The sequence below is a fragment of the Podarcis muralis genome, chromosome 16 (genome assembly GCF_964188315.1).
Source record: "Podarcis muralis chromosome 16, rPodMur119.hap1.1, whole genome shotgun sequence".
In the NCBI taxonomy this organism is placed as follows: Eukaryota; Metazoa; Chordata; class Lepidosauria; order Squamata; family Lacertidae; genus Podarcis; species Podarcis muralis.
The window spans coordinates 36922698-36938779 of record NC_135670.1 but is presented as its reverse complement, the minus strand read 5'-3'; the positions used below and the strand labels follow the sequence as shown (position 1 = coordinate 36938779).

Here is a 16082-nt window from a genome sequence, read left to right as displayed (position 1 = left end):
TTAAGTAAACTGCTGTGTAGTTTATTTTCTTTTCTCTCTCCCCCCTTACGCTCTGCACTTGATGTGTCTTTGGCAATAAATAAAAACCAGCATCATGGAGCTCAGGGCGCCACGGGAGCCATGGCCCAATTTCACCGCCGCTTAATTTAGATCGCCAGAAAACACAGCCGGCTTGTGTTGCGTGTCGCAAGGCCCTGCCTATCCAATTTGGGGGGCTGATTTTCCACTTTCTGCCTAATGGGGAACAGGTGATTGTTTTGTTTAGCCTAAGCAAAAGAAAATAAATCCAATGTAATCTGCATTACCACATAGTCGGGACACCTCCTTTGTGGCCCCAGCTAAGTCTGCTTTTACTTTTAGCCAAGTGATGAACAATGCTCAGAACTATGGACATAAGAAAGTAAGAATCCATTTTTAAGGCTATCCTAATTGGGGTTCGTCACTGCTTCTTGCAGATGCAAACCCCATAGTTTCACTATGCACTGTATGCAAAAGAAGTACTTTCTTTTGTCAGTCCTGAATATTCCAAGATTCATCTGTCCCTAATTTCCAGCATGTGTGTGTGTGTGTGTGTGTGTGTGTGTGTCCATGGCTGAACTGGATATTTTTAAAAATATTTGCTTTGAAATGGGCAAATCTGATGTCGCCAAATTAGTAGTATATATTTATTTCGTTTATATCCCACATTTTGTCCAAGGAAATCAAGGTGGTATGCCTACTTCTACCCCTCCATGTGTTATCCTCAGAACAACCTAGTGAGTTAGGTTAGACTGAGAGTTTCAAGGTCACCCAGTGAGTTTCAATATTTAGTTGGGTTTTGAACCCTGCTCTCCCAATACCCTGCTCCAACCCTCTAAGCATCCTGATAAAAAATACATAGTTGCAGCTGAACTTTTGCATGGTTGTGAACCTCTCTGATTTCCCTTGCTGCAGGTTTCCCCACTGCTACTAAATCTGGTTGGTTGTGGTAGAATCATAGATTTGAAAAGGACCCCAAGGGCCATCTAGTCCAACCCCATGGAATGCAGGAATCTCAACATACTTAGCATTGCAAATGCGCCAGCAGTTTTATTGTTGAACCACTAGGTGATTAATAATAATAATAATAATAATAATAATAATAATAATAATAATAATAATAATAATAATTTATTATTTATACCCCGCCCATTTGGCTGAGTCTCCCCAGCCACTCTGGGCGGCTCCCAATCAAGTGTTAAAAACAGTACAGCGTTAAATATTAAAAACTTCCCTGAACAGGGCTGCCTTCAGATGTCTTTTAAAGATAGGATAGCTGCTTATTTCCTTCACATCTGAAGGGAGGGTGTTCCACAGGGTGGGTACCACTACCGAGAAGGCCCTCTGTCTGGTTCATCTGTGACATCATGCCCTATGTAACTCCTTGAACCATAGACCACTATTCCTCCTTCCCATGTTCATAGCCCTGAACACAGTTGATACCAGATTTGGGAATGGTTGTCAGAAGATGAACTTCTCCAATTCGGACTCCCACATCTCATGAACCAAACCTCTCTAAAGTTCAGACCCAGATCATAACAGGTACAAGGGAAAGGTACAAGGCAGGGCTGTCCATTATCCCCCCTGTTATTTATAATGGTTTTGGAAGTTATTGCAAACAGAATAAGAGATGCAGTGAGTGTGAAGGGGATAAGAATCGGAAAGAAAGAATTTAAGCTAAAGGCATATGCCGATGACCTAGTCCTATCCCTGGAAGAACCAGTGGACAGTGCATGTAAGATGATAGAATTATTAGAGGAATTCGGCAGACTGTCAGGATTTAGATTAAACAGGAAGAAAACAAAAATTTTAACAAAGAATCTGGCCAATGAGGATAAAACCCAATTGGAACAAAGGACTGGTATAAAAATTGTGAATAAGGTAAAATACTTGGGAATTTGGCTATCTCCGAAAAATATAAATTTGGTTGAAGATAATTACGACAAGATTTGGCAGGAAATTAAAAAAAGATCTGGACACCTGGCAGAGGCTGAAGCTTTCATGGACGGGGAGGATGGCGGCGATTAAAATGTGTATCCTTCCAAGGTTACTGTTTTTGTTCCAAAATATCCCGATAATTAAAGGCACCACCCGTTTTAGGAACTGGCAAAAAATTATGACTAAGTTTATATGGCAGGGGAAGAGAGCCAGGATAAAGTTTAAATACCTGACAGATGCAAGAGAGAGAGGTGGTTTTGCGGTACCGAATATAAGGTTATATCACGAGGCAGCTTGTTTAAGCTGGTTAAAGGATTGGGCCACCCTTAGAAATACTGATCTATTGGATTTGGAGGGTTTCGATATTAGGTTTGGGTGGCACGCTTACCTGTGGCAGGAGAAAGGTGAGGTTCACAGAGGGTTTTCTAGTCATATAATTAGAGGTTCACTACTGGAGGTGTGGAATAGATATAAAAAACTGATTGAAAACAGGACCCCTTGGTGGCTCTCCCCAGTGGATATCATTAAAATAAAAAAACCAAACATGACGGGGAAAAGATGGACCTATGAGGATCTTCTAATCAAGACAGAAGAAGGTTGGAAGGTGAAGTCTTATGACGAGTTGAAAGATAAGATAAAAGAATGGTTACACTTTCACCAGATCAATGCACTGTGGGGTGAGCACAAGAAACAGGGGATGAGGGATAAAAAATCAAGATTTCAGGTGGAAATTTTAGAGAGTAATGATAAACACCTCTCCAAATTATATAAACAATTATTAGAATGGGATACAAGAGAGGATTTGGTGAAGGGCGCGATGGTAAAGTGGGATAGAGACCTTGGACACAATATCGATTATAATAAATGGCAGACACTCTGGAGGAAGGGTATGAAATTTACAGCGTGTGCAACCCTCCGAGAAAACCTAGAGAAAATGATGTACCGCTGGTACCTGACCCCAGCAAAGCTAGGAAAGATGTATAAAACTGTTGATAATAACTGCTGGAGATGCAAAGATAAGATCGGGACCTTTTTCCACATCTGGTGGATCTGCGAGGCAGTGAAGGAATTTTGGGGAAAGATTTATGACGAACTGAAAAAAATCCTAAAATACAACTTCCCCAAAACACCTGAGTTGTTTCTTTTAGGTATGATTGGCGAGGAAATAAAAAAATCAGACCAAACCTTTTTCCAATATGCGACAGCTGCAGCGAGGATTTTAATTGCACAAAAATGGAAATCCCCTGATATGCCTACGACCGGAGAGTGGCAAGTGAAATTATATCAATACATAGAATTAGCGAGATTAACACAGAAAATAAGGCAAAATAATACTACGAAACTTAAAGATGAATGGAAGAAATTTTTAATTTATGTTGAGAACAATATGGGCATTAGTAACACAACAGCAGAAGATAATTAACACCTTCGATGTATAATATTAATGTAAGTTCTACTGCAAAGATTATATAACGGTTATGTAATCCTAGACCAAGCTGAACGGAAGTTTGTCTTTTACCGTTTTTCTTTTCTTTTTTTCTTTCCTTTCTTTTTCTCTTTCTTTCTGAATGCGTCTTTTTTTTTGTAATCTCTTTTTTCTTTTTTTCTACTTTTTAATTGTATGTATATATGTACTTGATATTTGATGTGTAATGCGAATCTTTTTTCTAATAAAAAATTAAAAAAAAAAAAAAAGGTCAGACCCAGATCATAACAGGTTTACTGCTGTTACCATCAAAACCTCTCTCCCTGACAGTCCTTGCCTCACATCGTCACGGGCAACTTTCCTAGGCAAATCTGTTGCTTCTCAAGCTTCCCAGTCCAATTCATTCAGCTGGAAAGCATAGGTAAAGGTAAAGGGACCCCTGACCATTAGGTCCAGTCATGGCCGACTCTGGGGTTGTGGCGCTCATCTCGCTTTATTGGCTAAGGGAGCCGGCATACAGCTTCCGGGTCATGTGGCCAGCATGACTAAGCCGCTTCTGGTGAACCAGAGCAGCTCACGGAAAGGCCATTTACCTTCCCTCTGGAGCGGTACCTATTTATCTACTTGCACTTTGACGTGCTTTTAAACTGCTAGGTTGGCAGGAGCAATGGGAGCTCACCCCGTCGTGGGGATTCGAACCGCTGACCTTCTGGTCGGCAAGTCCTAGGCTCTGTGGTTTAACCCAAAGCACCACCTGCATCCTGGGAAAACATAGGAAACTGCAACTCCCATGCACCCCAGTGGGAGACACTGGTTAAATATGGGACTTGTAAGGCCCCTTATGTCCCCAGAAGTCTTAACCTTGTAAAGAGCTGGTACCTGAGTGCAACCCCAGGGCTTGGTTTGCTTGAGCTCTCTTGGAAAAACTTGGCTTTTTCTGAGAAATCCCTGCCCCTGGTGCTTCGTGCTGAAGGCTAACCATGGATGTGGAGGGTGGGCGCCCTTGACAGAACTGGTTAAGGATGCTGGAGATGGAATATAACCTCGTGCCCAGCTAATGACAAGAATTTCTGGACAGAAGTGTGCTGGTCTACCTTATAGGCTTGTTATACGTGTTTTTTTGGGGGGGTTGGGGGGTTGGGATTCAAGCTCGTTATATGGTGTTAGTCAGGGCGGTGGGTCACATCCATCACTATTGATCAGTGTACAGTAGCAGCACGTGTTGAAATTATAGCGACCAGAAGTGGTTTGGAACAAAAAAAAACCCCCAAGGTGAACAGTTTTCAGCCGAGTAGTAGTTTTGAGTTATTGCAGAGAGAAAAAAGCACAAAAGCTAATCCATTCCCTGCTCCCACCCCATCTCCCACCGTTGTTCACTGCAGCAATTGGAACAGTTTCTTGGTTCCTAAACATTGACATTCCATTTATTTTAGCTTTCAATCACTGTTTTCAAAATGTATATCCAGGTCAGGAATCCTATTTTCTCAGTAATGCCCAGGGACATACACTGGCGCGCAGGAAGCATGCGTTGCAGATTATATAAATGGAACCCAAGTGTAATCTTTCTTTGTGTCACTGACAACACTTTCTTGACATGAGCTGGTAGCCAGGGATTCTTTATGAGCTTATATCTCAATAGCTTCTTTTAAAGCCCTTATTTTAGATGGGAGAGCAAGGCGCAGGGCGGGGAGGGGAGGGGAGCCAGGCGATAAATAAAGAGGTTGTGAGTTTGTGTCGCTTAAGAAATGAGCGGCTGGGGAGAAGTGCAAATTTAGGAGACAAAGGGTCATATTACTGGTAAATAGGAGCTTCATCTAAATGTACTGATTTATTTGCAAGTGGCAAATAGGTTTGGGCGTTCAGGTCTCTCGAAGCTATTAGAACTTTGAAATGGTCTTGGCTCGGTGAGTTTGCTTTCACGGGGATCTTCTTAAGGGAAATGAAATAGCAGAGGCGGAGGCTCAGGGTTGTTATCTGCTTTCCCTGTTGTGACCTTGGCTCTCTGTTTTTAAAAAAGATGGGCTGATGCTTCCCAGACAATTAATAGTTTCAATATAATATCTAGGAAGAAATTCTTGTCGTTATCTGGCGCACGAGGTTATATTCCATCTCCCGCATGTTGATGGAGCAGAACTGTAGCTCTCCAATGTTCCCCAGACGCAGTGGTGAGATGGATGAGGGAGAACAAGCTGAGCTTGAATCCTGGCAAGACAGAGGCATATAGAACAGCTCCCATGTCCGAGAAATTGGCCCATTGCCTGACCTGGATGGGGTTGTGCTGGCCCTGAGGGAGCAGGTTCACGGTTTGGGCTGCCTCTGGACCCAGCGCTGTCACAGAAGGCTCAAGTAGCCTCTGTGGATAAAAGTGCTTTGTACCAACTGTGACTAGTTTGGTGGCTGGGGCCATTCCTGGACCGGGAGAGCCTGGCCACAGCAGCCCATGCCCTGGTCACTTCAAGACTGGATTACAGCAATGCCCTCTATGTGGGGCTCCCTGCATGTGGGGATCCGGAAGCTGCAGATAGTGCCAAATGCTGCAGCACAATTGCTGACAGGAGTGACACCTTTGCTCAGAGATCTGCACTGGTTGGCAGTTTGCTACTGGGCCAGGTTCAAGGTGTTACTATTAATATATAAAGCCTTAACAACTTGGGGCCAGTTTACCTTGGGGCCTTGCTGTCCTCACTGAACTGCTTTGACTGGAGGGACTGGCACTGCTATAGGTGCCTGTTCTGTATTTGTAAGAACTTGACCATTTAGTGTGGCAGCACCAACATTTTTGGAACTCCCTGCCTATTGAAATCAAAGAGGCGCCTTCACTGTATGCTTTTCACTGCCTGCTAAAAACTTCCATATTTAGACAAGCCTACCCAGATGCTGAGCGACACGGGTAGCGCTGTGGGTTAAACCACAGAGCCTAGGACTTGCTGATCTGAAGATCGGCAGTTTGAATCCCCGTGACGGGGTGAGCTCCCGTTGCTCGGTCCCTGCTCCTGCCAACCTAGCAGTTCAAAAGCACGTCAAAGTGCAAGTAGATAAATAGGTACCTCTCTGGCAGGAAGGTAAACGGTGTTTCCGTGCACTGCTCTGATTCGCCAGAAGTGGCTTAGTCATGCTGGCCACATGACCTGGAAGCTGTACGCCAGCTTCCTCGGCCAGTAAAGCGAGATGAGCCCCGCAACCCCAGAGTCATCTGCAACTGGACTTAACAGTCAGGGGTCCCTTTACCTTTACCTAGATGCTTAGGAAATTGAGATCATTTTAATCTGTTATAGTATTTTAACTTTTGTATGTGCTGTTGTAATTTTTTTCTTGATTTTCTTGTTTTATCTTTTTGTAAACAGCTTTTGGTTTTTCCCCCTTTATTTATGAAAAAACTAAATAATGAATAACTAAATAATGAATATTTGACTACGGCCCAAATCCCAGGAAAACCCCCCAGCCTATTCTGAAGGATCCAGGACTCATTTGCTTTGGGATGAGACTGCCCTGGATTGCTCTAGGTCAGGTCGAGGGTCCAGAGCCTTCCAGGGCGTCAGGCAGGAAGCAGAGAGAGGCATGAGTGAGAAGGAGGCTGAGAAACTGTGGAAAGGAGAATCCTAAGATCATCGAATCGACCCCAAGAGTCGTCTAGTCCAAGCTGCTGCAATCACAATCAAGAATCTCTGAGAGATGGCCACCCAACCATTGTTTAAAAACCTTGAATGAAGGAGAGTCCATCATCTTCTGAGTCTGTTTGTCACTGCCAAACAGCTCTTAGAGTCAGAAAGTTCTTCCAATGTTTAGCCTAGGGCTGCCATATGTCTGGAATTTCCTGGACATACAGCAGTCGGAAGCAGTGTCCGGGCAGAAATTGCTGAAATGTTTGGGAAAACAGATGTCAGAAGTGTAGATTTTGGTGGGGGAAAAAAGCTCAACAACTTTGGACAAAGCTAAGAATAAAGCTCAAAAAAAATTGTGCCCATATTTTCACTTTTTGAAATGTGGCAACCCTAGTTTAGCCTGAATTTCCTTTCTTGTCATTTGAATCCATGGGTTTGGATCTTACCCTTCGGAGCAGCAGAAAACACGCTTGCTCCATCTTCCAAGTGACAGGCCTTCAGATACTTGAAGACGGCTATCTTACCAGCCTTCTGTCTTGTCTTCTCCATACTATACATATAATAATAATAATTTATTATTTATACCCTGCCCATCTGGCTGGGTTTCCCCAGCCACTCTGGGTGGCTTCCAACAAAACACTAAAAGACAATAACCTATTAAACATTAAAAGCTTCCCTAAACAGAGCTGACTTCAAATGTCTTCTAAAAGTTTGGTAGTTATTTTTCTCTTTGACATTTGATGGGAGGGTGTTCCACAGGGCGGGTGCCACTACTGAGAAGGCCCTCTGCCTGGTTCCCTGTAACTTGGCTTCTCGCAGCGAGGGAACCACCAGAAGGCCCTCGGCGCTGGACCTCAGTGTCTGGGCAGAACGATAGAGGTGGAGACGCTCCTTCAAGTATACTGGACCGAGGCTGTTTAGGGCTTTAAAGGTCAGCACCAACACTTTGAATTGTGCTCGGAAACGTACTGGGAGCCAGTGTAGGTCTTTCAAGACTGGTGTTATATGGTCTCCCAGTCACCAGTCTAGCTGCCGCATTCTGGATTAGTTGAAGTTTTCGTGTAACCTTCAAAGGTAGCCCAGCTCCCTCAACTGTTCCTCATAAGGCTTGGTTTCCAGACCCTTTATCCCATCACCCCATACCACTGTTTTTGATAGCTAGTGATGATAGGAGTTGTAGTCCAAAAACAGCTGGAGACCCAAGTTTGGGAAACACTGGTATATGTGCCTACCACGCGTGATGGCTTATGGCACCTTAGCTAGCAACCTTTATTCTTGCTGTAGTAACCATTATGCTTGGGAGATGAGCAGCAAAGATTCTGGATATATATCCTTTACTGTGCTTCACCCAGTATACATAACAACTGCCTAGGGTTACATTTGGCGAGAATCTAATCTTGTTGTTTGTGTTATTAATTACGCTTCCGTCAACGTTTCCACTATAAACCCTCTTTGTAAAAGTGGCTGTAAAAATTCGCTCTAGATTAAAACTCGGCATATAAGACCTTCCACCTGGGAGAGTTAATATTTCTTCTATATTCTGTTACTAACTGTAAGAAGGCTTCAAGCAGCTCACAACATGGAAGAGAAGCAGTCATGGGTAAAAATGTCAATCTTTATGGATGTGTTTGGAGGCAATCTGAAGTCTTCGTAGCTGGAGTTCAGCTCTGATAAAATCAATGGGCATTATTCAGCTAAGCACTACTCAGAGTAGACCCATTGAAGTTAATGGACATGACTGACTTAGGTTCATTAATTTCAGTAATAATAATAATAATAATAATAATAATAATAATAATAATAATAATAATATCTTTATTGTCATTGTCCCCTCTCGGGGACAACGAAATTACAGTAGGTCTACTTGGATGAATACAACTCAATCAGGCTGGCACACAAGCAAAACTCTTCCTCATTCAGTGATTTGGGACTCAGCTACATTAGTAAAGAAACAGCAGTCTGTATGTGCTATAAACATGCAACACTAGATGGCACCAGAGAGCAGGAATTTTTTTAATGCGCTTTTCCATAGAGATTATTTTCTTTTGTTATAACGATCTGATTTCTGACATTTTATAGTGTTTTTTCCTGTGTCTAGATCCACCCTTGGGCTGCATTCACACTGCAGTTTATTCTGTTTTCCCAATGTTTCCCGGTTAATTTCCACATTATATTTGAGCTTTTGCATGGCATATGCACTGCTTCCAGAAATATAGCAGAATATATTACAAGTTTCGTGCTCATTTTTGTGTTAGTTGCACAGCTGATGGGAGTTGGAGTCAACAACATCTGGAGGTTTAGACGTCACCCTCTATAGGAGTGGGACGGAAATTCAGTTCAGTTTGCACTTAATGCAAAGTTATCTATTTTACACTGCCCAAAACAATACACAAATCAAAACACAACCATCCTTCAAATACCACACTTCTCTGAATTATGCATTGCAATTCTCCAGCCAGGTCATGTGTACAGAAAGGCATGTGTGTGTGTGTGTGTGTGTGTGTGTGGGCATTAAAATGTGTTACATTAGTAAAAACTGTATACAAGCATGTATATATTAGGAGAAACAGACTGATGAATTTTCATGAGAACTTTCAAAGTACATAAATTGCAAATTGATGTGGAAATGTGGAGAACTGAACTTAAGACTGGAAATTAGAAACTGAAATTGACAGGTTCACCCATCCCTACTCTGCCATAGATGGATCTTCCATATTTCTTTGAATCATTCTAATGGCAATCCTTTTCAGTAGAACCTGTTCACAACTAGTGAACTGAATTCCTACTTTCTCTAAAATGCATATATTAGTGAAAGCAACATTAAAATGCATTATATTAGGGGGAAGGTAAAGGTAAAGGTAAAGGGACCCCTGACCATTAGGTCCAGTCGTGACCGACTCTGGGGGTGCAGTGCTCATCTCGCTTTATTGGCCAAGGGAGCCGGCGTACAGCTTCCGGGTCATGTGGCCAGCATGACTGAGCCACCTCTGGCGAACCAGAGCAGCGCACGGAAATGCCGTTTACCTTCCCGCCTATTTAAATACTTGCACTTTGACGTTCTTTCGAACTGCTAGGTGGGCAGGAGCTGGGACCGAGCAACAGGAGCTCACCCCGTTGCGGGGATTCGAACTGCCGACCTTCTGATCAGCAAGTCCTAGGCTCTGTGGTTTAACGTGTAGAAAATGTTTATATTAGGATAAATTATCCGATGAATTTTGAAGAGTATTTTTTAATATAAAAATCAAAAGTGATGCAGAAATATTGAGGATTGAACTTAAGCTTCGGGGGGAGAATGAGAAACAGAGAGAAACAAAAAATGAAAAATTTGCTTATACCTACTCAGGATTTTACAGCCACATTTTGCTATGATTGGCAACTGTGGGTTGTATTCAACTAGTCCTGCTCAGAGTTAAGGTAGTCATATTTATGATTTCAGTAAGTCTACTCTGAGTAGACCTAGCATTGAACACCTCCCCATCAGGTGTGCATGCCATGGCACGTTTGAGTGTCCTCAATACCTCGGATGCTGTTGACATTGCATGAAAATCAGCCACTTTTTTTGGAGGTTGTCAGAGAAGGTCTTTTCAGGAAACTGAATGGACATCTGCTGTGGGATGATTGCATTGTTTCTGCCTCAGAAGTCTTGCAAAGCGCATTCTATTCTTGATGGAAGACTGTACATTTCCCCCTTTGCTCAGACTATGTGTGAAGTATCAGCTTGAAACAGGAACCTGAAATAAGTGCCTCTCCTCCCACTCCATCACACAGAGGAGCGATTTGTGCCTGCGGCAATTCTGATGCCTCCTGGGCACTGGGCATTTTTGTCAAGGAGTTTGAAATGCCATCGTTTGTGCTCGTTTGGAGAAACAAAGCTCACCTTGGCTTTAATGGATGGCAATTGGTTAGCAGCAGAAGGACCTGTAACGGTAGGAACAGTGTGTAACAAATGTGAAGTGACCAAGGAGTCATAGCTGATATAATCCACCCTCCTTGGAACAGAGCTTAACACTTACTCAGGGCCAGTCCAAGACATTTTGCTAACTGAGGCCAGGGACCAGCCCTACTGTGAGACAGAATGAGGTGGCCACTGTCTTAGAAAGTTCTTTTTGGATGAATGGTTAGTAAATTACTCAGAACCTGAGAAGCTGACTTATACTGAATCAGGGCATCCATCTACTTAGCTTAGTATCGTCTGCACTGACTGGCAATGACTTTTCAGGATTTCAGAGAAAGGACATTTCCAGCCCTATTTGAAGGTGCTGAGAATTGACCCTGGGGCTTTCTGCATAAAAAGCAAATGCTGTACCACAGGGCTATGGTCCTTAGTCCCAGGATGCCCAGGAAGCTGCCCTATATCTAATCCAAGCACCAGTCCATCTAGCTCAGTGTTGTCTTCATGGGGCTGATGGGGATTGTGGTCCAAAAGATCTGGATGATACCTGGGTTGGTGAAAGCTGATTTAGCCACTTTAAATACATCAGGAAAGACTGGAGATTGAACATTCAGTACCTTAGATGCATATTGTGCAAAGAACACGACAATGTAAATGCTGTTTACATCAACAAAGAGAATGTGCGCCTTGCGTTTGTTTTTCTTTTGTTTACATTTCGTTTTCATTTTGTTTGTGTGTGTTGCGTTTCTGCTAGTGGGAATTTCTTTGCTGAATGTTCCTCCAGGGCATCGTGCAGATTGGCTGAGCCGGGAGAAGGGGGTGGGGAGGAGGAAAAGATCATAATAAAAATAGGGAAGAAAGAAAAACACACATTCAAGCTGACTGGTGAATTGCTGTATTATTTTTATATTGAAAAAGAGTCAACTCTCATCGGTTTATATTAGCAGTGGATTCGGCATCAAGAGTTATGGAATAACATTTCTGTTGAGAAGTGACAGGTGCCCAGAGTCAGCACTTTCTGGGAACAATTGAAGACGTTTTTGTTCAGACAAGTTTCCCCAGCTGGATAAATGGGTTTTTGCCACAAGCACCCGTTCTGTAGGGTTTTAGTTTTGCCTTAGATGTATCTGCCATTTTTAAATAATCGGTTTTTGTGGTTTTTATTGTATAGAATTGTCTTTATGCAGTTGAGGCCATTGTAATAATAATAGCAGGGACGTGGGTGGCGCTGTGGGTTGAACCACAGAGCCTAGGGCTTGCTGATCATAAGGTCGGTGGTTCAAATCCCCGCGACGGGCTGAGCTCCCGTTGCTCGGTCCCTGCTCCTGCCAACCTAGCAGTTTGAAAGCACGTCAAAGTGCAAGTAGATAAATAGGTACCACTCTGGCGGGAAGGTAAACGTTGTTTCCGTGCGCTGCTCTGGTTCGCCAGAAGCGGCTTAGTCCTGCTGGCCACATGACCCGGAAGCTGTACGCCGGCTCCCTTGGCCAATAAAGCGAGATGAGCGCCGCAACCCCAGAGTCGGTCACGACTGGACCTAATAGTCAGGGGTCCCTTTACCTTTAATAATAATAGCTAGATTTCAAACTGCATGGTAGGCTGATGGTTGGGCTTTTGTTTGTTAACTGTGGGGAAATCTTATTTATTTCTTATTGGCTATTACATTTATTTCCCACCTTTCCCCCAAGGAGCTCAAGGCGGTGTACGTGGTTCCCTTCCCTCTCCATTTCAAAAGAAGGGGAGAGGGAAGGGAGACTTGGAACCAACATTATCCAGAGGGAAAAGCTGTACCCCCAGCACTGTTGTCTGTTTATAGCTCACCCGCCTCTGACAGCATGAGTGCATGCATGTGGATGTGGCGCGTATGAAAATAGGTCTCATGAAAATGCGGCCCAAGAGAATAAAATTAAATCAGACCAAGTGTTACAGTGCCACGTCAACATGCCAGCCTTAACCAAGGATACTCCATTCTGTTTCCTCAAAGCCAGTCAACCTGCTCTGTCCTCACTAGTCGAGGTTCCCCCCTCCTAAAGACAGATCGCATTTCTGCAGAGTTTCCCCCTGAATCTGCTGATAGCTCCCTCGCGGGTGGGTGTTACTGTTTTGGCTACATAAGGACTGGTGCTCGGGGAATTGCAACCGCATGGAAATGCTATTAAGATCCTCACACCTCTGCTGGTATAATGCCAGCTCCAATGCTTGGGCTTCAATTATTCACTTGTTTCAGCTTGCCTGTCAATACAGAACTCAAGGCAGCTTAGGCTGGGTGCACACTGTGTTGTCAAGGCACATTTGGGGCACATTCTTTCACTCAAAGGATTCTGGGCACTGTAGTTTGCTGGGAATTTTAACTCTGTGAAGGGGAAACGACAGGGCCCAGAATTCTCTGAGGGAAAGGCCTAATGGGCACAGCAACTCTTCTTCGGTAGGTCTTGCCCCTATGAGGCAGTTGTGGAGACTGAAGATCCCTGCTTTCCCACAGCTGTCGTCTCCTTCTCTCCCGGCTTCTTCCCAAGTACTCTGAGACTACACTGATGTGCCGGCCTTTGCTCCTCCAACTTCATACCTCTCTTGGTCCTGGGAGACCAGAGAGGAGAAGAGCTTGTCACAGCAGGAGGGGGAGACACCCTGGCTTCTTCAGCAGCTTTTTTCTACTTCTTGGCATTCCTCCTCTCCTGCTTCTGTTTCTGGACTTCTCTCTGCTTCACACTCACCCTGCTCACTAAACCCTGTTGCCTCTTTCGACACCTCCTCTCCCCAACCTTTTCCCTCTTCTCCCTGTGACCACTCATTGTTGTCCCACCATCAGTCCCCTGGCTCTGAGTCTTCTTCCCTTGGGGCTTCCCCAGCTGGTACCTCCCACCATTCCTCTGTATCCGACTAGTCCATGACAGCCAGAGGGTGCTTCTTTTCTGCTTTGGAGTCTTGGCAATTGATATATAGAATTGAGAAGTCTGCCCGGGGAGTGAGAAAGAAGCTCCTTGAAGCTGTTACTTCTCTAGCTGTTGAGTGGGACATGCTGGTTCATACGCACATACACAAACCCCACCCCACTGTGATGTTCTTCCTGGGAGGCAGGGAGTTGGAACCTCTCAGAAGCACTTGGTATCCTGGGTATGATGACCATTTACCTCACCTTGGAAGGCCTCCAGTTCTTGTGATGGCCTGGGAATCTGATTCAGAGAGTGAATCGGAGGAATCCCAGCCGGCACAGGAGTCCCCGCCTCCAGGGCCGGCTGAACTGGGGCAGGGCCTTGATTCTGAGGCACCTACACCTGTGTCGGATCCTCAGGAGCAGGCACCAGGTGAATCCATTCTGGCTCCAGAGGTGCTTGAGGACTCAGTGCCTACAGGTGGGTCTCCCCCTGGGCCCAGTAACCCTTCAGCCTCTCCTGAACTGCAGAGGCTTAGGGCAGAGAGGCGAAGGGAACTGGTTTCTCCCAGGAGGAGTGCTCGCCTTAAGGCCAGGAGAGGCGGGGCTCCTGGGGGCCGGGACCGCCCCTGGCCTCAGAGAAGATAAAGGCCAGTCAGCCTGGTCCCAGGTTGTGGGAGCAACGTCGTCATTGAAGAGCTGTTTCGGCCAGCATCCAGTCCTGTTCCTTCAGTGTTCCTGTTCCCCGCCCGGCTTCCTGCTTCTGATCTTCGAGTGTTCCTGTCACCGCCCAGCTCCCTGCTTCGGACCTCGCCTTGCACCTTGTGAACTATTTCCAGGCTAGTGACTCAGGACTGAACTTTGACTACGGCATCAGTAACCTTCCCCCCGGGACCAGCACAGTTCTAATCTTAGATACCAGGAAGATTGCAAGAAGGGATACCTCTGTGGTACCTGGGTCCTGCTTTGGGGCTTGCCAGAGGTATTTGCTTGGCCGGTGTGAGAACAGGATGCTGGAGTAGATGGGCCTTTGGCCTGATCCTGCAGGTGTCTTTCTTTGTTCTTCTGCTCTTATGGGGCAGCTTAGGCTGAGAAGGAGGTCTCCAAAGTCACTCAATGGGTTTCATGTTCTAAGCAGGCCTTTCAAATGCCAGTGCCCCCAAGTCAAGTCTAAAGCTCTCTAGCATCCCATGCCACACTGCCTCTATGTTTGAGAAACAAAAGACATCAAAGTTCATGGCAGTTCGTTAAGAAGTGTGGGAAGAGATCCTACTTGTCAACTCCCTCCTGAGTTAGCGACTGCTGTGGAGAGAAGTTGGTGTGCCTATTTTTGGCCTCAGCATTTTGGCATCTCTTCAAAGCTTCTGTTCCTGTTTGCTTCTCCCCTTCTGAACAGCCCCTTTCTGAGCAGGCCTGCCTGGTACCGAAAGGCAGAGGGACCACAGCTGAATGCAAGGGCCGGATCCTTCCCTTCCCCACTGAACCAACTTTGACAGGTGGGCACGGCTGCCCACCTGTCAATTACCTGATGTCATCATGGCATCAGGTGATGACTTCAAAGCAGTTTCTCTCAACCCCAATGGGGAACTACCTGGTACAGGTGATCCCAGCCACCATTTTACCTGCCCCACATATGGCCTCAGCTGTTAGGCCACTGGGTGTGGTTTGGGAACAATGGCCCCACAACCCAAATTAGGATCCCTGATGGGTCTATTTAGGCAGAAGTTCCTCACTGCTGCCCTAGCGGTGAAGTGCCTGCTTTTCTTACTCATGGCCCTGAGTTCACTCCTAGGGGTTGAGCACCTTTCTCTCCTCCCCATAAAATATTTGAGGGGGCTGTTCCCCCCCAATTGATAGCCATTGCCATTCAAATGGTTGTGTTAGCATGTCTTGTGCACCGTGTCTTACCTGCCCCCCCAATTCAAGTTGGCTCCCCTGATCTCTGTCATCTCCAGTTAAAAGGCTGCAGTAGCAGGTGATAGGAGAAACCTTCCTCTGCTGAGACCCTGGAAATCCCGACAAGAAGAAGAAGAAGAAGAAGAAGAAGAAGAAGAAGAAGAAGAAGAAGAGGAGGAGGAGGAGTTTGGATTTGATATCCCGCTTTATCACTACCTGAAGGAGACTCAAAGCGTCTAACATTCTCCTTTCCCTTCCTCCCCCACAACAAACACTCTGTGAGGTGAGTGGGGCTGAGAGACTTCAGAGAAGTGTGACTAGCCCAAGGTCACCCAGCAGCTGCATGTGGAGAAGCGGGAAATCAAACCCAGTTCACCAGATTACGAGTCTATCACTCTTAACCACTACACCACACTACCTCAAGCAAGGGGGCAGCTG

General features: G+C 45.1%; 1 protein-coding gene across 2 annotated transcripts in view; it reads left to right on the top strand.

The window, feature by feature from the left end:
* TMEM132B (transmembrane protein 132B) overlaps positions 1–16082 on the top strand; it is a 383755-nt gene that overhangs the window by 225172 nt on the left and 142501 nt on the right. The gene's annotated exons all lie outside the window — the stretch shown is intronic.